This window comes from Odocoileus virginianus, chromosome 34 (assembly GCF_023699985.2).
Source record: "Odocoileus virginianus isolate 20LAN1187 ecotype Illinois chromosome 34, Ovbor_1.2, whole genome shotgun sequence".
Taxonomy (NCBI): domain Eukaryota; kingdom Metazoa; phylum Chordata; class Mammalia; order Artiodactyla; family Cervidae; genus Odocoileus; species Odocoileus virginianus.
In genome coordinates, this window is record NC_069707.1 from 10,707,410 (window position 1) to 10,729,825 (window position 22,416).

Below are 22,416 nucleotides of genomic sequence, written 5' to 3' on the forward strand. Positions count from 1 at the left end.
CTGATAAACCTTGAGAGTATTATGCTGGGTGAAATAAGTCAGGGAAGGATAAATACCATATGATGTCACTCATATGTGGAATCTTAAAAAAATAGAACAAACCAAACAAAAACAAAAAAATAGAATAAATTAGTGGTAACCAGAGAGGAAGAGGATAGAGGTGAGAAAAATAGAGATGTGGGTCACCTGTATGGTGACTGATGTTAATTAGACTTCTGATGGTGATCACTCTGTAGTGTCTACAGATGTCAAACATAATGGGGTATATCGGAAACTTATAGAAAATGATTATTTCAAATTATATCATAAACTTCCATTTTATGACATACCTTATCCTAATAAATCTTTTGTTCTTGCAAACTTAGGCTTTTTTTTTTTCACTATTTGAGGTAACATTTGAGGGAACATCCTTATATATAAACTCTGGGTAAATGCCCCAGTCCTAATCAACTTTTATTGAATTCTATAAAATGTATTGAATTTAGGAAGCAAGAATATCTCCTTTGGATTTAAGACTTGCCTATGTTCTAAATCTGAGGTGACCTTAGATTATGATGTTCAATTTAGTTAAAGCAAGTTGGAGAAAGTAGCATTTATAGAGTGATTTTTAAAATCTCCATTCCTTTGGAAGCCTGTGGGCTCCCTAAAAAGGAATTGGACTATTCCTGGCCAGCCCAGCATTTAATCCCAACCTGTCACTAGTTTCTATGAAGTGAGGTTTCTATTACTTCCTGGATTGCTCTAGTCTATCAGAGGTCACCATCTCCAATTTAGCCTAGATGTGGATGGGAAAATACCCTGTACAGCCCTAGCATCCAAAGAACATTGGTGTCAAATTCAATTACTGGAGAAGGAGACCTTTTTTTTCAAAGGTCTCTGAATCCATTTAAAAAGCTTCTCAGATTCCTAGCCCTTCTGCTTATGGCGAATGTATCTCCCACACAGACCTTCTGACAGCTTTTTTTTTGTAATTTCACATTGTCAACTGCTTTTGCGGTTGGAGTTTCATTTATTGAAAAGAGTCTCAAATGGAGGTAGAGACAGTTATGTCTTTAACATATGTCTGAGTGTGCCTGAGTGAGGCGAATGTTGTAGGCACATAATGACCCAAGATGATTTCATTTCACGTAGCTTTCCTCTTTTCAGATTCCCAAACATGTTGATTTTCCAAATGTAAGATATTAATTCTGGATTGCTGTGGCCACAGTTCCCATTAACTCCCTGGTGGGCCTCTGAGGAATGAAAGTATTCTTGAAGCCTTTTTCTCATTTTATTTTAAAATTCTCTTTTGTGGAAATCCCCTACATTTCCTTTTGTTCAATTTGGAGAGCTTTTTTCTTTTCTGTGATTAAGAACTAAATGAATTCATTTTGAATTGAGGAAATGGCATAGCATTTTTTTTTTTCTGTACCTGAGAAATTTGTTTTCACAATTACATTTCAGTTAAACCACCTCACAGTCATGAAAGATTAGTGGTGTTTTCTCTCTCTGCCATACAGCCTTATAATTTGAAACATAAATGAATCAAGAAATGCAGCTTTGCAGACTGTTTTCAGTATTATAGAATATTACTTTTAACTATTGGGTCAGTCAGTCCAGGATAGATAAGCCTGCCGTTTAAATTGTTAAGAACCATTTCCAGAGAAGATACACTTTTATACTACTGATTGAGCTTCCCTTTCATCCTTTTAAGTTCAGATTTCATAATTAGAACAGGATGAACAATAGAATTCTCACAGAAGAATAAAGACATCTTCCTGGCTTCCTTTCTACTATTGCTTTAGAACATGGAATAAATGACTTAGTCCGCAGCCTTGCTAAATCTTCTATTCCTTCTCAGACAGTTATGTTCCTGACCATTTCATTGAGAAAAGGGGAGGTACTGAGATGGTGTTACCCCCAGACAAAACTTCAAAAGTTCAGACTAAATAGTACTAACTCACTGTGGCCATAAGGAGTTATTTTGGAAGACAATATTCCAATATATTTAGAATATTGTTCTCTGAGAACAGTTGCCATTTTGTCTTTTAGCAGAAGTTTTACAAACACTGTCTCATTTTAAGCAGGTTTTTTTTTTTTTTTTTAATTCTCATGAACTGAATCTTTCATTCTGACCTGTGTGAATTCAGCCCACGGTGACAAACCTTGTAGAATGGAAAGTTTGATTTCAGTCATGAGATGTCAGGGCTTCCCTGGTGGCTCAGCTGGTTAAGAATCGCCTGCAATTCAGGAGACCCGAGTTTGATCCCTGGGTTGTGAGGATCCCCTGGAGAAAGGAATACCCACTCCAGTATTCTTGCCTAGAGAATCCCATGGAAACACAGGAGCCTGGCAGGCTACAGTTTATAGGGTCGCAGAGTCGGACACGACTGAGCAACTAAGCATGCAGGCAGGCAATGTCAAGTTAAACTATTAATAGAACCCACGTTTGGAATTGAGAAGCTACCATCATAAGAATGTTATATTATCTGGGGGAGCCAAATGATTTCCCCAGATATGGATCAGTTGAGCATTCACCTGAAGTTGTTCTGTGAACATTTAAGTTTTCATTTCTCTTGAGACAATGCATAAGAGTGTTTGTTGGGTGTAAGTGGATTTGCTAAGTTGTAAATGTAAACCCTTTTTTTTGTTTTTAAAGAACTTGCCAAACTCTTTTTCAAGGTAGCTGTATCATTGGTGTTCCTACTACCAGCCGTGAGAAATCCATTTTCTCTGCATTGTCACCAGTATGTGATGTCGCCACTTTTATTTCACCTATTTTAATAGATGTGTCATGATAACTCGTCACAGTCCTTTTTTGTATTTTCTGTTATTCCTGGTGATGGCAAACATCTTCTCTTGTGTTTAACCACCATTTATGTATCCTCATGGGGGAAATGTTACCGGCTGTGATATGTCCCTTTTCTAATTGGATTGTTTGTTTTACTATTGAGTTTTAAGAATTTTGTACATTATAGAAATGAGTCCTTTGTCACGTATGTAGTTTGCACACATAATCTTCAAGTTCATAGCAAATCACTTCGTCTTATTAACAGGATCTTTCACTGAGGAAAAGTTGTAAATTTTGATGAACTGCAGTTTGTTGATTTTTCTCTTTTATAGATTGTGCATTTGGTGTCATATTTAAGTACTCTTAAATAAGCCCTAGGTCCCAAATATTTTATCTTATGTTTCCTTCTGACAGTTTTATAGTTTTACATGTAAATTTATGATCAATTTGCAGTTACTTTTTGTATAAGATGTGAGATTTAGGTAGAGGTTTATTAGTTGCCTGAGGATATGCAATTGTTCCAGCACCACTTGTTGAAAAGGCCATCTTTCTTCCATTCAGTTACTCTTGTACCTTTGCCAAAAGTCAGTTGGCTGTGCTTGTGTGGGTCTGTTTCTAAGATTTCTGTTCTGTTCTTTTGGTTGTTGTGTTTATCCCTCAGCCAATTTAACATAATCTCAATTATTGCCTCAAATCATGAATATCGAAATTGGATGGCATCACTGACTCAATGGACATGAGTTTGGGTAAACTCTGGAAGTTGGTGATGAACAGGGAGGCCTGGCATCCTGTGGTCCATGGGGTCGCAAAGAATTGGACACAACTGAGTGACTGAACTGAACTGATTCCTCTGACTCATGGACCTAACATTCCAGGTTCCTATGAAATATTGTCCTTTACATCATCAGACTCTACTTCCTCACAGGCCACTTCCACAATTGGGCATTTTCACTTTGGTTCCGTCTCTTCATTCTTTCTGGAGTTATTTCTCCACTCTTCTCCAGTAGCATATTGGGCACGTACCAACCTGGGTAGTACATCTTTCAGTGTCATACCCTTTTGCCTTTTCATACTGTTCATGGGGTTCTCAAGGCAAGAATACTGAAGTGGTTTGCCATTCCATTCTCCAGTGGGCCACATTTTGTCAGAACTTTCCACTATGACCTGTCCATCTTGGGTGGCCCCACACAGCATGGCTCATAGTTTCCTTGATTTAGAGAAGGTAAGAAGCAGTGGCTGCAGCACGTCCGAGGTAAGAGAAACCCAAGTAAGATGGTAGGTGTTGTGAGAGGGCATCAGAGGGCAGACACACTAAAACCATAATCACAGAAAACTAGCCAATCTGATCCCAGGACCACAGTCATGTCTAACTCAATGAAACTAAGCCATGCTGTGTGGGGCCACCCAAGATGGTCGGGTCATGGTGGAGAGGTCTGATGGAATGTGGTCCACTGGAGAAGGGAATGGCAAACCACTTCAGTATTCTTGCCTTGAGAACCCCATGAACAGTATGAGAAGGCAAAATGATAGGATACTGAAAGAGGAACTCCCCAGGTCAGTAGGTGCCCAATATGCTACTGGAGATCAGTGGAGAAATAACTCCAGAAAGAATGAAAGGATGGAGCCAAAGCAAAAATAATACCCAGTTGTGGATGTGACTGGTGATAGAAGCAAGGTCTGATGCTGTAAAGAGCAATATTGCATAGGAACCTGGAATGTTAGGTCCATGAATCAAGGCAAATTGGAAGTGGTCAAACAGGAGATGGCAAGAGTGAATATCAACATTCTAGGAATCAGCAAACTAAAATGGACTGGAATGGGTGAGTTTGACTCAGATGATCATTATATCTACTACTGTGGGCAGGAATCTCTTAGAAGAAATGGAGTAGCCATCATGGTCAACAAAAGAGTCTGAAATGCAGTACTTGGAGGCAATCTCAAAAACGACAGAATGATCTCTGTTCATTTCCAAGGCAAACCATTCAATATCATGGTAATCTAAGCCTATGCCCCAACTAGTAATGCTGAAGAAGCTGAAGTTGAATGGTTCTATGAAGACCTACAAGACCTTTTACAACTAATACCCAAAAAAGATGTCCTTTACATTATAGGGGACTGGAATGCAAAAGTAGGAAGTCAAGAAACACCTGGAGTAACAGGCAAATTTGGCCTTGGAGTATGGAATGGAGCAGGGCAAAGGCTAATAGAGTTCTGCCAAGAGAATGCACTGGTCATAGCAAACACCCTCTTCCGACAACACAAGAGAAGACTCTACACATGGACATCACCAGATGGTCAACACCGAAATCAGACTGATTATATTCTTTGCAGCCAAAGATGGAGAAGCTCTATACAGTCAGCAAATACAAGACCAGGAGCTGACTGTGGCTCAGATCATGAACTCCTTATTGCCAAATTCAGACTTAAGTTGAAGAAAGTAGGGAAAACCATTAGACCATTCAGATATGACCTAAATCTAATCCCTTATGGCTATACAGTAGAAGTGAGAAATAGATTTAAGGGACTAGATCTGATAGACAGAGAGCCTGATGAACTATGGACAGAGGTTTGTGACATTGTAAAGGAGACAGGGATCAAGACCATCCCCATGGAAAAGAAATGCAAAAAGGCAAAATGGTTGTTTGAGGAGGCCTTACAAATAGCTGTGAAAAGAAGAGAAGCAAAAAGCAAAGGAGAAAAGGAAAGATATTCCCATTGAATGCAGAGTTTCAAAGAATAGCCAGGAGAGATAAGAAAGCCTTCCTCAGCGATCAATGCAAAGAAATAGAGGAAAACAACAGAATGGGAAAGACTAGAGATCTCTTCAAGAAAATTAGAGATAACAAGGGAACATTTCAGGCAAAGATGGGTTCAATAAAGGACAGAAATGGTATGGACCTAACAGAAGCAGAAGATATTAAGAAGAGGTGGCAAGAATACACAGAAGAACTGTACAAAAAAGATCTTCACGACACAGATAATCACATGGTGTGATCACTCACCTAGAGCCTGGAATGTGAAGTCAAGTGGGCCTTAGAAAGCATCACTATGAACAAAGCTAGTGGATGTGATGGAATTCCAGTTGAGCTATTTCAAATCCAGAAAGATGATGCTGTGAAAGTGCTGCACTCAATATGCCAGCAAATTTGGAAAACTCAGCTGTGGCCACAGGCCTGGAAAAGGTCAGTTTTCATTCTAGTCCCTAAGAAAGGCAATCCCAAAGAATGCTCAAACTACTGCACAATTGCACTCATCTCACACGCTAGTAAAGTAATGCTCAAAATTCTCCAAGCCAGGCTTCAGCAATATGTGACCGGTGAACTTCCAGATGTTCAAGCTGGTTTTAGAAAAGGCAGAGGAACCAGAGATCAAATTGCCAATATCTGCTGGATCATCAAAAAAGCAAGAGAGTTCCAGAAAAACATCTATTTCTGCTTTATTGACTACGCCAAAGCCTTCGATTGTGTGGATCACAATAAACTGTGGAAAATTCTGAAAGAGATGGGAATACCAGACCACCTGACCTGCCTCTTGAGAAATCTGTATGCAGGTCAGGAAGCAACAGTTAGAACTGGACATGGAACAACAGACTGGTTCCAAATAGGAAAAGGAGTATATTGTCAAGGAGTATATGTCAAGGCTGTATATTGTCACCCTGCTTATTTAACTTCTATGCAGAGTACATCATGAGAAATGCTGGGCTGGAAGAAGCACAAGCTGGAATCAAGATTGCTGGGAGAAATATCAATAACCTCAGATATGCAGATGACACCACCCTTATGGCAGAGAGTGAAGAGGGACTAAAAAGCCTCTTGATGAAGGTGAAAGACGAGAGTGAAAAAGTTGACTTAAAGCTCAACATTCAGAAAACTAAGATCATGGCATCTGGTCCCATCACCTGATAGATGGGGAATACATGTAAATCCATGGCTGATTCATGTCAATGTATAGCAAAAACCACTACAATATTGTAAACTAATTAGCCTCCAACTAATAAAAATAAATGGAAAAAAAAAGCAAAGGCAAGAGAGATAATGCATTAATGGTAAACAAGATAAATTTGTCCTATGGCCTCTCTAGAGCTAATGGCTGTAGGGAAATATTAAATAAATCTTTCTTATTAGAAAGAAAATTAAGCATACAAGTAGATAATAAAAATGACAGGGATATATTTAGCATATGAATAATATGTTTGCTTGTGAAGAGCACTAATTTCAAAAAAATAAAAAAATAAAAAGCAGAGACATTACTTTGCCAACAAAGGTCCATCTAGTCAAGGCTATGGTTTTTCCAGTGGTCATGTTTGGATGTGAGAGTTGGACTGTGAAGAAAGCTGAGCGCCGAAGAATTGGTGCTTTTGAACTGTGGTGTTGGAGAAGACTCTTAAGAGTCCCTTGGACTGCAAGGAGATCCAACCAGTCCATCCTGAAGGAGATCAGTCCTGAGTGTTCATTGGAAGGACTGATGCTGAAGCTGAAACTCCAATACTTTGGTCACCTGATGTGAAGAGTTGACTCATTGGAAAAGACCCTGATGCTGGGAGGGATTGGGCGCAGGAGGAGAAGGGGACGACAGAGGATGAGATGGCTGGATGGCATCACTGACTCAATGGGCATGATTTTGAGTAAACTCCAGGAGTTGGTGATGGACAGGGAGGCCTGGTGTGCTGCGATTCATGGGGTCACAAAGAGTCGGACACGACTGAGTGACTGAACTGAACTGAACTGTGCTCTATGTGATCAGTTTGATTAGTTTTCTGTGATTGTGGTTTTCATTCTGTCTGCCCTCTGATGGATAAGGATAAGAGGCTTATGGAAACTTCCTGATGGGAGAGACTGACTGTGGGGGAAACTGGGTCTTGTTCTGATGGGTGGGGCCATGCTCACTAAATCTTTAATCCAATTTTCTGTTGATGGGTGGGGCTGTGATTTTAGGAATCAGTGAACTAAAATAGACTGGAATGGGTGAATTTAACTCAGATGACCATTATATCTACTACTGTGAGCAAGAATCCCTTAGAAGACATGGAGTAGCCATCGTGGTCAACAAAAGAGTCTGAAATGCAGTACTTGGGTGCAGTCTCAAAAATGACTGAATGATCTCTGTTTGTTTTCAAGGCAAACCATTCAATATCACAGTAATCCAAGTCTATTCCCCAACAAGTATTGCTGAAGAAGCTGAAGTTGAACAGTTCTATGAAGACCTACAAGACCTTCTAGAACTAACACTCAAAAAAGATGTCCTTTTCATCATAGGGGAGTGGAATGCAAAAATAAGAAGTCAAGAGATACCTGGAATAACAGTTCAACTTGGCCTTGGAGTAAAAAATGAAGCAGGGCAAAGGCTAACGGAGTTTTGCTAAGAGAACACACTGGTTATGCATCCTCTTCCAATAACACAAGAGACGACTCTACACATGGACATCATCAGATGGTCAGTACCAAAATCAGATTGGTTATATTCTTTGCAGCCAAAGTTGGAGAAGTTCTTTACAGTCAGCAAAAACAAGACCAGGAGCTGACTGTGGCTGAGATCATGAACTCCTTATTGCCAGATTCAGACTGAAATTGAAGAAAGTAGGGAAAACCACTAGACCATTCAGGTATGACCTAAATCAAATTCCTTATGATTATACAGTGGAAGTGACAAACAGACTCAAGGGATTAGATCTGATAGAGTTCCTGAAGAACTATGGATGGAGGTTCATGACATTGTACAGGAGGCAGTGTTCAAGATCATCCACAAGAAAAAGAAATGCAAAAAGGTAAAATGGTTGTCTGAGGAGGCCTTACAAATAGCTGAGAAAAGAAGAGAAGCTAAAGGCAAAGGAGAAAAGGAAAGATATAAGCATCTGAATGCAGAGTTCCAAAGAATAGCAAGGAGAGATAAGAAAGTCTTCCTAAGTGATCAGTGCAAAGAAATAGAGGAAAACAATAGAATGGAAAAGACTAGAGATCTCTTCGAGAAAATTAGAGATACCAAGGGAACATTTCATGCAAAGATGGGCACAATAAAGGACAGAAATGGTGTGGACCTAACAGAAGCAGAAGATATTAAGAAGAGGTGGCGAGAATACACAGAAGAACTATACAAAAAAGATTTTCATGACCCAGATAATCACGATGGTGTGATCACTCACCTAGAGCCAGACATCCGGAAATGCAAAGTCAAGTGGGCCTTAGGAAGCATCACTATGAACAAAGCTAGTAGAAGTGATGGAATTCCAGTTGAGCTATTTCATATCCTAAAAAATGATGCTTTGAAGGTGCTGCACTCAATACGCCAGCAAATTTGGAAAGCTCAGGAGTGATCACAGGACTGGAAAAGGTCACTTTTCATCCCAATCCCAAAGAAAGGCAATGCCAAAGAATGTTCAAACTACTGCACAGTTACATTCATCTCACAGACTAGCAGAGTAATGGTCAAAATTCTCTAAGCCAGGCTTCAACAGTACATGAACCGTGAACTTCCAGATGTTCAAGCTGGATTTAGAAAAGGCAGAGAAACCAGAAATCAAATTGCCAACATCCTTTGGATCTTAGAGAAAGCAAGGAAATTCCAGAAAAACATCTACTTTTGCTTTATTGACTATGCCAAAGCCTTTGACAGTGTGGATCACAACAAACTGTGGAAAATTCTTAAAGAGATGGGAATACCAGCCTTATCTACCTCCTGAGAAATCTGTATGCAGGTCAAGAAGCAACAGTTAGAACTGGACATAGAACAACAGACTGGTTCCAAATCAGGAAAGGAGTACATCACAGCTGTATATTATCACCCTGCTTATTTAACTTATATACAGAGTACCATGCAAAATGCCAAGCTGGATGAAGCACAAGCTGGAATCAAGATTTCCAGGAGAAATATCAATAACCTCAGATACACAGATGACACCACCCTTATGGCAGAAAGCGAAGAACTAAAGAGCCTCTTGTTGAAAGTTAAAGAGAAGAGTGAAAAAGTTGGCTTAAAACTCAACATTCAGAAGACTAAGAACATGCCATCTGGTCCCATCACTTCATGGGAAATAGATGGGGAAACAATGGAAACAGTGACAGACTTTATTTTTGGGGGCTCCAAAATCACTGCAGATGCTGACTGCAGCCATGAAATTCAAAGACGCTTACTCTTTGGAAGAAAAGCTATGACCAACCTAGTCAGTATATTAAAAAGCAGAGACATTACTTTGCCAACAAAGGTCCATCTAGTCAAAGCCATGGTTTTTCCAGTAGTCATGTATGCATGTGAGAGTTGGACTGTAAAGAAAGCTGAGCATTGAAGAATTGATGCTTTTGAACTGTGGTGTTGGAGAAGACTCTTGAGAGTCCATTGAACTGCAAGAAGATTCAACCAGTCCATCCTAAAGGAGATCAATCCTGAATATTCATTGGAAGGACTGATCCTGAAGCTGCAACTACAATACTTAGGCCACCTGCTGCGAAGAACTGACTCATTAGAAAAGACCCTGATGCTGGGAAAGATTGAAGGCAGGAGGAGAAGGGAATGACTGAGGATGAGATGGTTGGATGGCATCACATGCTTTATTCAGATTTCCTTAATTTTTACCTGATGTACTTTAGCTGTTTCATGATCCCATCCAGGATACCAGATTGCAAAATATAGAATGCGAATTCCTTTCAGATACACAAGGAACGTTTACCAAAATTGACCACATGCTAGGCTTAAAGCAAAATACAGAATGCTTTAAAGGATTTAAAGCCTACGTTCTCTAATCAGAATGAAATGAAGTTAGAAATCAGCAACAGATACAAAAACTGTCTAAGTTTAGAAATTTAAAATACATTTCTAAATAGCACGCTCTGTCTTTGTGGTTTCTATATATTTCTATTAGGTTAAGTTTTGATTACATTGTTCAAAATGTATATTTCAACTGTTTGCTATGAACAGAGTTATTGATATCTTAGGGTCCTTGAAGATCAAACACTGGGAAAACTGCATGGGCTCAGATGGTGTTTTTCAGTGATAATTCTTGAAATTTCAACAAGGAAGTAGAGAAAATGAGATAGGAAAGGAGAAAAAAGTCAACAAAAGAACATACCACTAACCTAGATCTCACCTTGAAAACTGGGGCTTACTGCTATGGGGTCGCACAGAGTCAGACAAGACTGAAGCGACTTAGCAGCAGCAGCAACTTCTGTTTGAGAAAATTGTGTATCACCACCCTCAGAATTTTCCCACTCTTGTACAGTAAAGCAAAATAAGTGATCTACTAAGTTCCATCCCCTGTTTCTCAGAACACAAGTCCTGCAGCACACTGAGATTGTTAAATGAGCTGAGAGGAAAGTGGCACAGAATGTTGGGATAATGCGAATTTCACTCCCTTTTCTCCAGCATCCTGACGTCGCAGGTTCTGGGTAATTTGATAGTTCTCTGATAATTCATCTACGTTGCCAAAACTTTTTATTTGTATTGTGCTTATTTATTTTGTTCCTTTTTGTGGGATGACTAGTGTAGTACAAGATAGTCTGTTATAGCCAGAATAGAAATGTATATGTCTTGATTATTGATTTCTAACTATTCTTCCCATTGATGTTCTCTCTTGCTCTGTCTGAATTTTATTATTGATTGCCCCTTGGATCTTTATTATTTCTTTCATCCTCCTTGCTTTGGGTTTATTAATAATTAGCTTTTCTTTTTCTAGTTTCTTTTTAAAAAAAATTATTGATTGATTTGGCTGCATTGGTTCCTAGTTGCTGCATGTGGGATCTTTGTTCCCTGACCAGAGATTGAACCCACGCCCCTGCATTGCAAGACAGATTCTTATCCACTGGACCACCAGGAAAATCTCTTTTTCTAGTTTCTTAATACAGAATTTTGATCATTGAGTTCAGATATTTTTTCTAATGTAAGTATTCAGTGCCACATCTATTTAAACACTGCTTTATCTACATCCTACATGTTTTGATATTTTGCATTAATGTTCTATGAAGACGTACAATATCTTCTAGTGAGGAAAAAGTGAAAAGTGTTAGTCACTCCACTGTGTCCAACTCTCTGTGACCTGTGGCCTGTGGCCCACCAGGCTCCTCTGTCCATGGGATTCTCTAGTCAAGATTACTGGAGTGGGTTGCCATTCCCTTCTCCAGGGGATCTTCCTTACCCAGGGGTTGAACCTGGGTTTCCTTCATTGCAGGCAGATTCTTTACCATCTGAGTCACCAGGGAAGCCTTCTAGAGCTAACATGATAAAAAGACATACTGTTCATTTTAGGGGATTGGAATGCAAAAGTAGAAAGTCAAGTGATACCAAGAATAACAGGCAAGTTTGGCCTTGGATTACAAAATTAAGCAGGAAAAGACTAACAGAGTTTTGTCAAGAGAAAATGCTGGTCCTAGCAAACATTCTTTTCCAACAGCCCAAGAGATGACTCTACACATGGACATCACCAGGTGGTCAATACTGAACTCAGATTGATTATATTCTTTGCAGCCAAAGATGGAGAAGTTCTATACAGTCAGCAAAAATAAGACCTGGAGCTGACTGTAGCTCAGATCATCAGCTCCATATTGCAAAATTCAGTCTTAAATTAAAGAAAGTAGGGAAAACTACCAGGCTATTCAAGTATGACCAAAATTAAATCCCTTATGATTAAACTGTAGAGGTGACAAATAGATTCAAGGAATTCGATCTGATAGACAGAGTGCCAGAAGAACTATGCATGGAGGCTTACACTCCATGTACACTCACTGTACAGGAAGCAGTGACCAAAACCATATCAAAGAAAAAGAAATGCAAGAGGCAAAGTGGTTGTCTGAGGAGGCTTTACACATAGCTGAGAAAAGAAGAGAGGTGAAAGTCAAAGGAGATAGGGGAAGATATACCCAACTGAGTGCAGAGTTCCAGAAAATAGCAAGGAGAGATAAGAATGTCTTCTTAAATGAACAATGCAAAGAAATAGAGGTAAGCAATAGAATGGGAAAGACTAGAGAGCTCTTCAAGAAAATTGGAGGTATCTAGGGAACATTTCCAGAGAAGGCAATAGCACCCCACTCCAGTACTCTTGCCTGGAAAATCCCATGGACGGAGGAGCCTGGTAGGCTGTGGTCCATGGGGTCGCTAAGAGTCGGACATGACTGAGCGACTTCACTTTCACTTTCCACTTTCACACATTGGAGAAGGAAATGGCAACCCACTCCAGTGTTCTTGCCTGGAGAATCCCAGGGACGGGGGAGCCTGGTGTGCTGCCGTCTATGGGGTTGCACAGAGCCGGACACGACTGAAGTGACTCAGCAGCAGGAGCAGGGAACATTTCATGCAAGGATGGGCATGATAAATGATAGAGAAATGAAGGATGTAACAGAAGCAGAAGAGATTAAGAAAAGGTTACAAGAATATACAGGAGAACTACACAGAGAAGGTCTTAATGACCTGGATAACAGGGATGGTGTGGTCAGTCACCTAGAGCCAGACATTCTGGAGTGTGAATAGGCCTTAGGAAGCATTACTATGCACAAAGCTAGTGGAGGTGATGTAATTCTAGCTGAGCTATTTCAAATCCTGAGATATGATGCTGTTAAAGTGCTGCATTCAATATGTCAGCAAATTTGGAAAACTCAGCAGTGGCCATAGGACTGGAAAAGGTCAGTTTTCATTCCAATCCCAAAAAGGAAAATGTCAAAGAATGTTCAAACTACCATAAAATTGCTCTCATTTCACTTGCTAGCAAGTGCTTAGAAGTGCTCAGTTGCCTCAGTCATATCTGACTCTTTGCAACCCTTTGGACTATAGCCTGCCAGGCTGCTCTACCAGGCTATTCTTGAATAGGGTTCTCCAGGCAAGAATACTGGAGTGGGTTGCCATTTCCTTCTCTAGGAGGTCTTCCACACCCAGGGACTGAACCCTCATCTTTTACATCTCCTACACTGGCAGGTGGGTTCTTTACCACTAGCACCACCTGGGAAGCTAGCAAGGTTATGTTCAAAATCTTTCAATCTAGGATTCAGCAGTATGTGAACTGAGAACTTCCTGATGTACAAGGTAGTTTAGAAAAGGTAGAGGAACCAGAGATCAAATTGCCAACATCCTTTGTATCTTAGAGAAAGCAAGGAAATTCCAGAAAAATATTTGCTTCTCTTTTCATTGATTATGTTAAAGCCTTTGACTCTGTGGGTCACAACAAACTGTGGAAAATTCTTAAAGAGATGGGAATATCAGACCACCTAATTGTCTCTTGAGAAATCTGTATGCAGGTCAGGAAGCAACAGTTAAAACTGGACAAGAAACAACTGAATGGTTCAAAGTTGGGAAAGGAGTATAACAAGGCTGCATATTATCTCCCTGCTTATTTACCTAATATGCAAAGTACATCATGGGAAATGCCAGGCTGGATGAATCATAAGCTGGAATCAAGATTGCAGGGAGAACTGTCAACAACCCCAGATATGCAGATGGTATCACTCTAATGGCAGAAAGTGAAGAGGAACGAAAGAGCTTCTTCATGAGGGTGAAAGAGGAGAGTGAAAAAGCTGGTTTAAAACTAAGCATTCAAAAAACTAAGATCATGGCATCCAGTCCCATTATTTCATGGCAAATAGATGGGCAAAAATTGGAAGCAGTGGCAGAGTTTGTATTCTTGGGCTCCAAAATCATTGCAGATGGTGACTGCAGCCATGAAATGAAAAGATGCTTGCTCCTTGGAAGAAAGGCTTATCATACACTTGTAATACACTAGACAATGTATTAAAAAGCAGAGACATTGCTTTGCTGACAAAGGTTCATATAGTCAAAGTTACAGGTTTTTCCAGTAGTCGTGTATGGATGTGGGAGTTGGACCATAAACAAGGCTGAGCACTGTAGAATTGATGCTTTCAACTTGTGGTACTGGAGAAAACTCTTGAGAGTCCCTTGGACTGCAAGGAGATCAAACCAGTTGATCCTAAAGGAAATTAACCCTGAATATTCATTGGAAGAACTGATGCTGAAGCTCTGATACTTTGGCTACCTGATGCTAAGAGTCAACTCATTGGAAAAGAAGCTGATGCTGGGAAAGATTGAGGGCAAAAGGAGAAGAGGGTGGCAGAGGATGAGATAGTTAGTTAGCACCACCAACTCAATGGACATGAATTTGAGCAAACTCTGGGAGATAGTGGAGGACATAGGAGCCTGGGTGCTGCAGTCCATGGGATCACAAACAGTCACATCCAACTTAGTGACTGAACAAAAACAATTGACATTTTCATTCAATCCCCAATATTTTTTAATTTCACTTAGCCTCCACTCTGCCCCATGAATTATTATTATTTAGAAGTGTGCTATTGATTTCCAAATTTGGGAAGCTGTCTTTCTGTAACTGATTTCAAGTTTAATTCAATTATTGACAGCAAACATATTTTATGTGGTTTCTATCCTCTTAAATGTAAGGTTTATTTTATAACCCAGAGCATGATCTGTCTTAGTGACTATGCCACGTTCACCCAAAAGGAATGTGTATTCTGCTATTGTAGGATGAATTGTCTGTAAGTGTTGATTAGAACAAGTTGTTTGTTCATGGCTTCTATATCCTTACTAATTTTCTGCCTCTGTTCTATCAAAATAACTCCTTTAAGTATTAAAGTCTTCAACAGTAATTGTAGATTTTAAAATTTTCTCTTCCTTTACTGTGTTTTTTTTTGTCAGTGTGTTTTGATCTCTGTTGTTATGTTAGTACTCATTTAGGTTTGCTGTTTTCTTGTTGCAGAACTTTTTGGCCATTATTTAATATATTTCTTTATCTCTAGTAATATTCATGCTCTGATGTTAACTTTAATATTAATATAACTACTCTTTTCCCATTAAAATTTTTAGCCCATCTATGTGCTAATATTTAAAATATGTATCTTTTAGACAGCATGTAGTGGGGTCTTTAAAAACTGAATATGGCAGTTTCTGTCCTTCATTTGATATGTTAAATCCATTGATCATTTAAACTTAATTAAAATATTGATATTGATGTGACTGAAATTTACAGTTTGTCCTCTTACTTGTAGGTTTTCCTTTTCCTGCTTTCTTTTGGATTATTTAAATTATTTAAATATTTCACATTAGCTAATCTCTTTTGTAACTCTTAAGGATTTATTTGAGATTATAGTACATATCTAAATTTTCCTTTTGTTCATGTTTAAACTTATAATTGATGATGATTTTAAAGTTTTTCTCATATAAGTTTTAAATATTTTATCACTTCAAACAGTGTACATAGAATTCCTAGAACTAAACAGGTTCCTTTACTCTCCCCTGGATCTTCATGTTACAGTTTGCACATGTATTAATCTTATATCTACATGCATTGACAACTCCAGCATTATAATTTTTGCTTTTCAGCAATCAAAGATATTATAATGAACTTGAGAAGAGAAAACTTAATCCTTGATATTTACCCATATATTTATCATTTCTGGGGCTCTTAATTTTTTTTATTAATTTATTTTTACTTGGAGGATAACTGATTTGCAGTATTGTGTTGATTTCTGCCATACATCAACATAAATCAGCTGTATCTGTTCATATGCCCCCTCCTTCTTGGACTTCCTTCCCACCTCCCATCCCATCCCACCCCTCTAGATGGTCACATACCATTTAAGGGGCTTTCCAGCTGGTGCAGTGGTAAAGAATCTGCCTGCCAATGCAGGAGCTGCTAGTTTGATCCCTGGGTTTGGAAGATCCCCTGTGGGAGGAAATGGCAACCCACTCCAGTATACTTGCCTGGGAAATCCCATGGACAGAGCACCCTGGCAGGCTACAGTCCATGAGTTCACAGAGTTGGGTGGGGCTGAAACCATCATTGTTAAATCTGGTATGCTAATTTTTAAAACTAAGGTAGAATATATATAATATAAAACTTACCATCTGAATCATTTTTAAGTGTACACTTCAGCAGTGTTAAGTACATTCACACTGTGGTGCAACCAATCTTTGGAAGTCTTTCATCTTGCAGGATGGAAATTCTATGCCTACTAAACCACAATTTGCCATCCCTCCCTCCCTCCAGCCCTGGTAACCACCATTCTACTCTTTGTCTTCATAAATGTGACTGCTCCAGCTTCCTCATATAAGTGGAATCACACAGTCCTTGTCTTTCTGTAACTGACTGGCTCATTTCACTTGGCCTCTTCTCCTCAAGGTTCATACATTTTAAAGCACGTGTCAGAATTTCCTTCCTTTCTAAGACTACTAATACTTCCTTGTGTATGTATGTGTACACACACACACACACACACACACACACACATATGTATAGTACATTTTGTTTACCTGTTCCTCAATCAATGAAGACTTAAATTGCTTTCTACATCTTGGCTTTTGTGAATAATGCTGCTCTGAGTATGGTGTACGACCATCTCTTTGATATCCTGCTTTTAGTTCTTTTGGATACACACCTGGAAGTAGAATTGCTGGATCATTTCTGATATGTACTGCACCATTTTACATTCGCACCAACAGTGCACAAGTGTTCCAGTTTCTACACATTCTTGCCAACACTTGCAATTTTCTACAGTAGCTGTTCTAATGACTGTGAGGTGGTGGCTTTCTAATATTTTAGTTTGACTTTTTGCTTCTCTTTTCATGAAAAGTGTTGGCCTATAATATTTCTTTCATTATCTTTGTCTATTTTTTATCAAAATTATTTTATTCCACATGAAATGAGCTAAAGAGCTTGACCTTTCTATTCTCCAAAAAGTTTTGCTTTATAGAGTGAGTAGCATTTCTTAATATTTGGTAAATCTTTACATTTAAAATGACTTCTCTATATGCTATTCTTTCTTTTTTATTTTTAAGAGTGTTTATTTGTCACATCCATTTTTTCCTTCTGAGCAGTTCTTTCCTTTATATATACATTATATAAAACTAGTACTTCCCTCCATGTACAGCTTTAGCTGTGTCCTATGAATTTTGATATAAAGTTATCATATGAGCTTGGTTATTTGTGTTGTTCTGTTTACTATATTCTATAAACTCTGCATTATGATTTTCCCCAAAACTGGTGAATATGGCAGTTTTAAAATTCAAAAAGCATATGCTTTGTTTCTAATTTTAATAAGCAGTGGTCTATATGAAACTAAATTTTTATAAATTAAGAATAGTATAAATAAATGTATCTGCTCATATTGTGTTTTAATGAGTGAATGCAAATAAAAATATGGATGTTTATATACCAGAAAGTTAAAAGTAGTTATCCCTAAGTGCTGGAATTTAAAAGTGAAAGTGAAAGTGAAGTCACTCAGTTGTGTCCTACTCTTTGTGACCCCGTGGACTGTAGCCTACCAGGCTCCTCCGTCCATGGGATTTTTCAGGCAAGAGTACTGGAGTGGGTTGCCATTTCCTTCTCCAGGGGATCTTCCCAACCCAGGGATTGAACTCTGGTCTCCCACATTGTAGGGAGATGCTTTACTCTCTGAGCCACCAGGGGAAGTTGGAATTTAAAAAGTTATCTTTAATTATTTTTGCATTTTTCTGCATCTTCTTGATTTAAAATGTAGATATGTATCTTTATTAGAAAAATAGAGCTGTTTGCAATTTATTTGGGATAAAAAAGAGCTTAGATGAATATAAACTATCCATATAAAGAACTCATTTATAACCCTCTACAGATTGTAGAGTTCAGATTTTATTCACTGAAATGAAATATTTATTCATCAGGGGGGACTGGGATGGGGAATACATGTAAATCCATGGCTAATTCATATCAATGTATAACAAAAACTACTGTAATGATGTAAAGTAATTAGCCTCCAACTAATAAAAATTAAAAAAAAAAAAAAATGAAATAAAATTTTAAAATCCTACTAATTCCTTTGGCATGGATTTAAGGCAAATATGTGATTAGTTTTTAAAAACTTTTTGTTTATATTTGAAGAGATCCTTTAGTTCTTTTTTTTTAGCTTTCTCCAATTTAAAAAAATTTTATTTATTTATTTATTTTTCATTTATTTTTATTAGTTGGAGGCTAATTACTTTACAATATTGTAGTGGGTTTTGCCATACATTGACATGAATCAGCCATGGATTTACATGTGTTCCCCATCCTGAACCCCCATCCCACCTTTGTTCTATAATTGTTGGAAATCAGAGAATTTCCTTTCTTTAAGAGTTCGTTTTTTAAAAAAACCTTGATTTATTTTATTCAGTATTTCAGCATGTTTCTAGTTGAAGGATGAGGACTGAGTCTATAGGGTCATGAAATCTGGAGGTTTATGTCTTGTTTGCTTGCTTGTTTGATTGTTAATATATCTGAATCAGTACTGGATTATTACGTCCTGCAGGACAGAAATCACATATTATTATTTATCTCTGTATTCCTAGACATAGAACCTAGCATATTATAGAAACTTAAAAATGTTTCATTAATGGTTATTGAAATAGGTAAAAAAATATAAACTTCTAGCTATAAGATAATTAAGACTACAGATATAATGTACAGTCCATGACTATAGTTAACACTGCTGCATGGTATATATGAACGTTGCTAAGAGAATAGATCCCCGAGTTCTCATCACAAGGAGTATTTTTTTTTAAAGAAATAAAACACTTTATTTACAAAATTCAAATATGCTCCAAATAAAAGCTGTCCCTTTATTAGACACCCACAAAGTTCCGAACATTGTACAAAATGTTAAAACACTTATTCATACTCTTTTGAAGCAAAGTTGCCTGTTCTGCCGCACTCATTTTTGCATGACGTTGACATTTTAGCTCCACTTTTCTTAAATGAAAAGTTCTTTCATTTCTTCAAAATTTGCTCAAGAAACAAGTTTCTGATCCACTGAAGTAAATTATGAGGTTAATGCAGAAGTCAACTGGTGAAGTTTCTGTCAACTGTTAACACTTAATGTCCTCTTCCTCGGAAACCACCACCTACTCTTCCACCTCTAAAACCACCACCACTACAATATTGTAAAGTAATTAGCCTCCAACTAATAAAAATAAATGAAAAAATAAAATAAAATAAAACCACCGCCCCTGCCACCGCCTCTTGGAGGCCCCTTTCCACCAGGAGGTCGAGGTAGAAACCTCTGCCACGGCAGCAGCTTATATGGGTCTCTATTAAAACTTCTGTAGTGTTTTAAAGGAAGATGCTTTCATGTTCTCTGATAATTTAACTGAAAAATAAAAATCTCTAAGCCGTCCAAATGTTTCACCCACTTTTCCAATTTGTTCTTTGTTTTCTAAATAAACTGGAGCATTGAAATAAGGTACTTTATTTTCATCGGTGGTACATTTACACACGATGTCATCTTCACAAGGATGCAGGAACTCTCCTAATAAAACTACTTGTTCTGGAGGTCCTTGATCTTGGCCTTTGTTAAAGCCTCCGCGGCCGCCCCCGCGTCCCAATCCGCCTCTGCCGCTGCCGCCGCCTCTGAAATTGCCGCCGCCTCCACCTCGGAAGTTGTTGTTGCTGCTGCCGCCGCGACCGAAGCCGCCACCTCGATTAAATCCTCCGCGACCTCCGCCTGGAAAAGACACGCTCGCTCCTACCCGCGCCACGTGCACCTCAGGGCCCACACGCCGGCATTTCCGCCTCACACGAGCCTCTTCGGCCACCGTACCGGGACCGAACTGAAGTGGGGAGGGAATCGCCTAGAAACTCGAATAACTGGTTTAGAGAAAGTCAGGCACCCGCGGAAGCAGGTACGCTGTAGCCTGTCCGAAACAGCCTTCAGTGCTGGAAGAGTATGTGTAATATCTCAACATCAACTGTGACTTTACGACAATCAGCTTTACTTGCCTATGGCGAGCAGAACAGGAGTTTTTTTTTTTTTTTCCTTTTTTTAACCATATGAAGTGAGGGATGGTAACTAAACTTATTGTAATAATTTTGTGATATACGTAAGTCAATTCATTCTGCTATATACCTTAAACTTTACACAGTGCAGTATGTCAATTGCATCTTAATAAAACCGAAAGAAAAAATAGAAAAGTGATTTCTATGGAAATGCTACTTTTAACAAGTTCTTCCCTGAACTTAAAATAAATTCCTTGAGGGCAAAGACTGCATCTCAGAGTCTATTACATCCTCAGCACATCGCTGGGCACCTAGCAGTGCCTCAATAAATATTTGTTGGATAAATCAATGATTGGCAACTTGACTGTGATCTTGTTCAAGATCACTTGTTATTAAATCAGATGAATTTATACCCTTCTCCTTATTTGAAGGGCGAGCACAGGTAAAGAAAACCAGGATATCAATACTTTGCTTTCTAATCAACACTACTCCATCTGTAAGTCAGACTTATATTACACTGTCCTTCTTTTTATCTATTCTCATCTCTCCTGCAACACTTGTGTTTACTCTTCCTAAATCAGTAAGGAAGAATTCTTTCAATATAGGCTCAATGGACCAGGACCAGCAGAGAGAGTGATGTTCCAGTTTAACTTCAGTTTATACTTTCATAGCCCCTTGAACTTCTTTTCCGAGCTTTGCCTTAGGCCCACTTCTGAGAAAAATTTTATGAATCGATAAAACACCCTCTAATTTTCCCTGTATTAATAATTCCTTACTCTCTACATTTGACAGTGTGCTGACAAAGAAGATTTTTGTGTTTGAGTAGCATTTGCTCCAGGCAGATTGATAGATAGTGTAAATGCCCTCTGTTACCTTCTAGTTGATTGACACACAAGTAGGATGAAGAAGTACTGTGTTTTGTCTTATTGGTCCTTGTACTTGATGAATGTAGGCATATATATATATATATATTTTTGTTGTTGTTGTTGTTCTGATTTTAAATTGTGATCTTTCACATTTTGTGAATGTTCATTCTGACTAATGATTTCCCCTAATACCTTTGTATCACCCCGTTATACAGACCTATGAACTTGCACACGCTGAAAGCTGATTCTAATGCCCTCAAGACTACGCACAGGAGATGAATGGTGCTTTGGTATTTCAGTGAGTAGATTTCCTTGGAAGGCGTACAAGAGAAACCAGACTGACATTAAGCCCTGTAGTGGGTTAAAATGTGTTTTGATATACTTGTAACATATATTCATCTGAGTTCCTTTTTTCTTGGGGATTAACATTTACATTTTGGCGTTTATTCTTTCAGATTTTCCTTCTTAGCATTCACTCATTCAATACAATGTGTAGATATATATATATGTGTGTGTGTGTGTATGTATATGCATACATATTTATATTTGCACTTCTCTATGGTCATAATATACATAGATTGTAACCTGCTTTTCCCACTGAGATCTTTCATTCAACTCTGAATCAATGTGCCTTTATATAAGCAATTACTTTACCATCTAATATCAAAACACATTTTCCTTCGAAGGCTTTTCTGTGTTTATTATATACTGTTTTGTAACACCTCTTCACTAAGTGAGTGCAAGGCACAGTCTGTAAATCTTTAAGTGAAACCTCCAAAAGGAGGAATGGAAATATGAAGGCAAGTGAGAAAGAAAGCAAGAATATAAAAAACAAATGAGGAGGAAGAGATGGTGTGTAGCTTTGGAAATGAGGGAGTGGGTCACCTCATGTTTTGAAAATTATTGGATCTCAAGTTCTTCCAGTTCTCTAAAAACATTCAGCTGCTTTAACCCTATTTATGTTACCTCACAATTTGTGATATGGTCTCACAGAAGCTCCCCCGATGTGGGAGATGCCACTGTCCCCTCAGGCAATGGCTTAGGTCAGCCCCTTCTGG

General features: G+C 38.5%; 1 long non-coding RNA gene and 1 pseudogene across 3 annotated transcripts in view; one reads left to right on the plus strand and one right to left on the minus strand.

The window, feature by feature from the left end:
* Nucleotides 1-22,416, plus strand: part of LOC139033056 (uncharacterized) — a 318,814-nt gene that overhangs the window by 114,056 nt on the left and 182,342 nt on the right. For 2 of the 3 annotated variants that reach the window (XR_011485692.1, XR_011485694.1), the window contains exon 4: nt 21,574-21,656. The exons of the other annotated variant lie outside the window; for it this stretch is intronic. This is a non-coding gene — a long non-coding RNA (uncharacterized lncRNA). The remainder of the gene's footprint in view (nt 1-21,573; nt 21,657-22,416) is intronic. 3 annotated transcript variants of the gene reach the window in all.
* On the minus strand, nt 19,272-21,035 carry LOC110151304 (H/ACA ribonucleoprotein complex subunit 1 pseudogene; annotated as a pseudogene).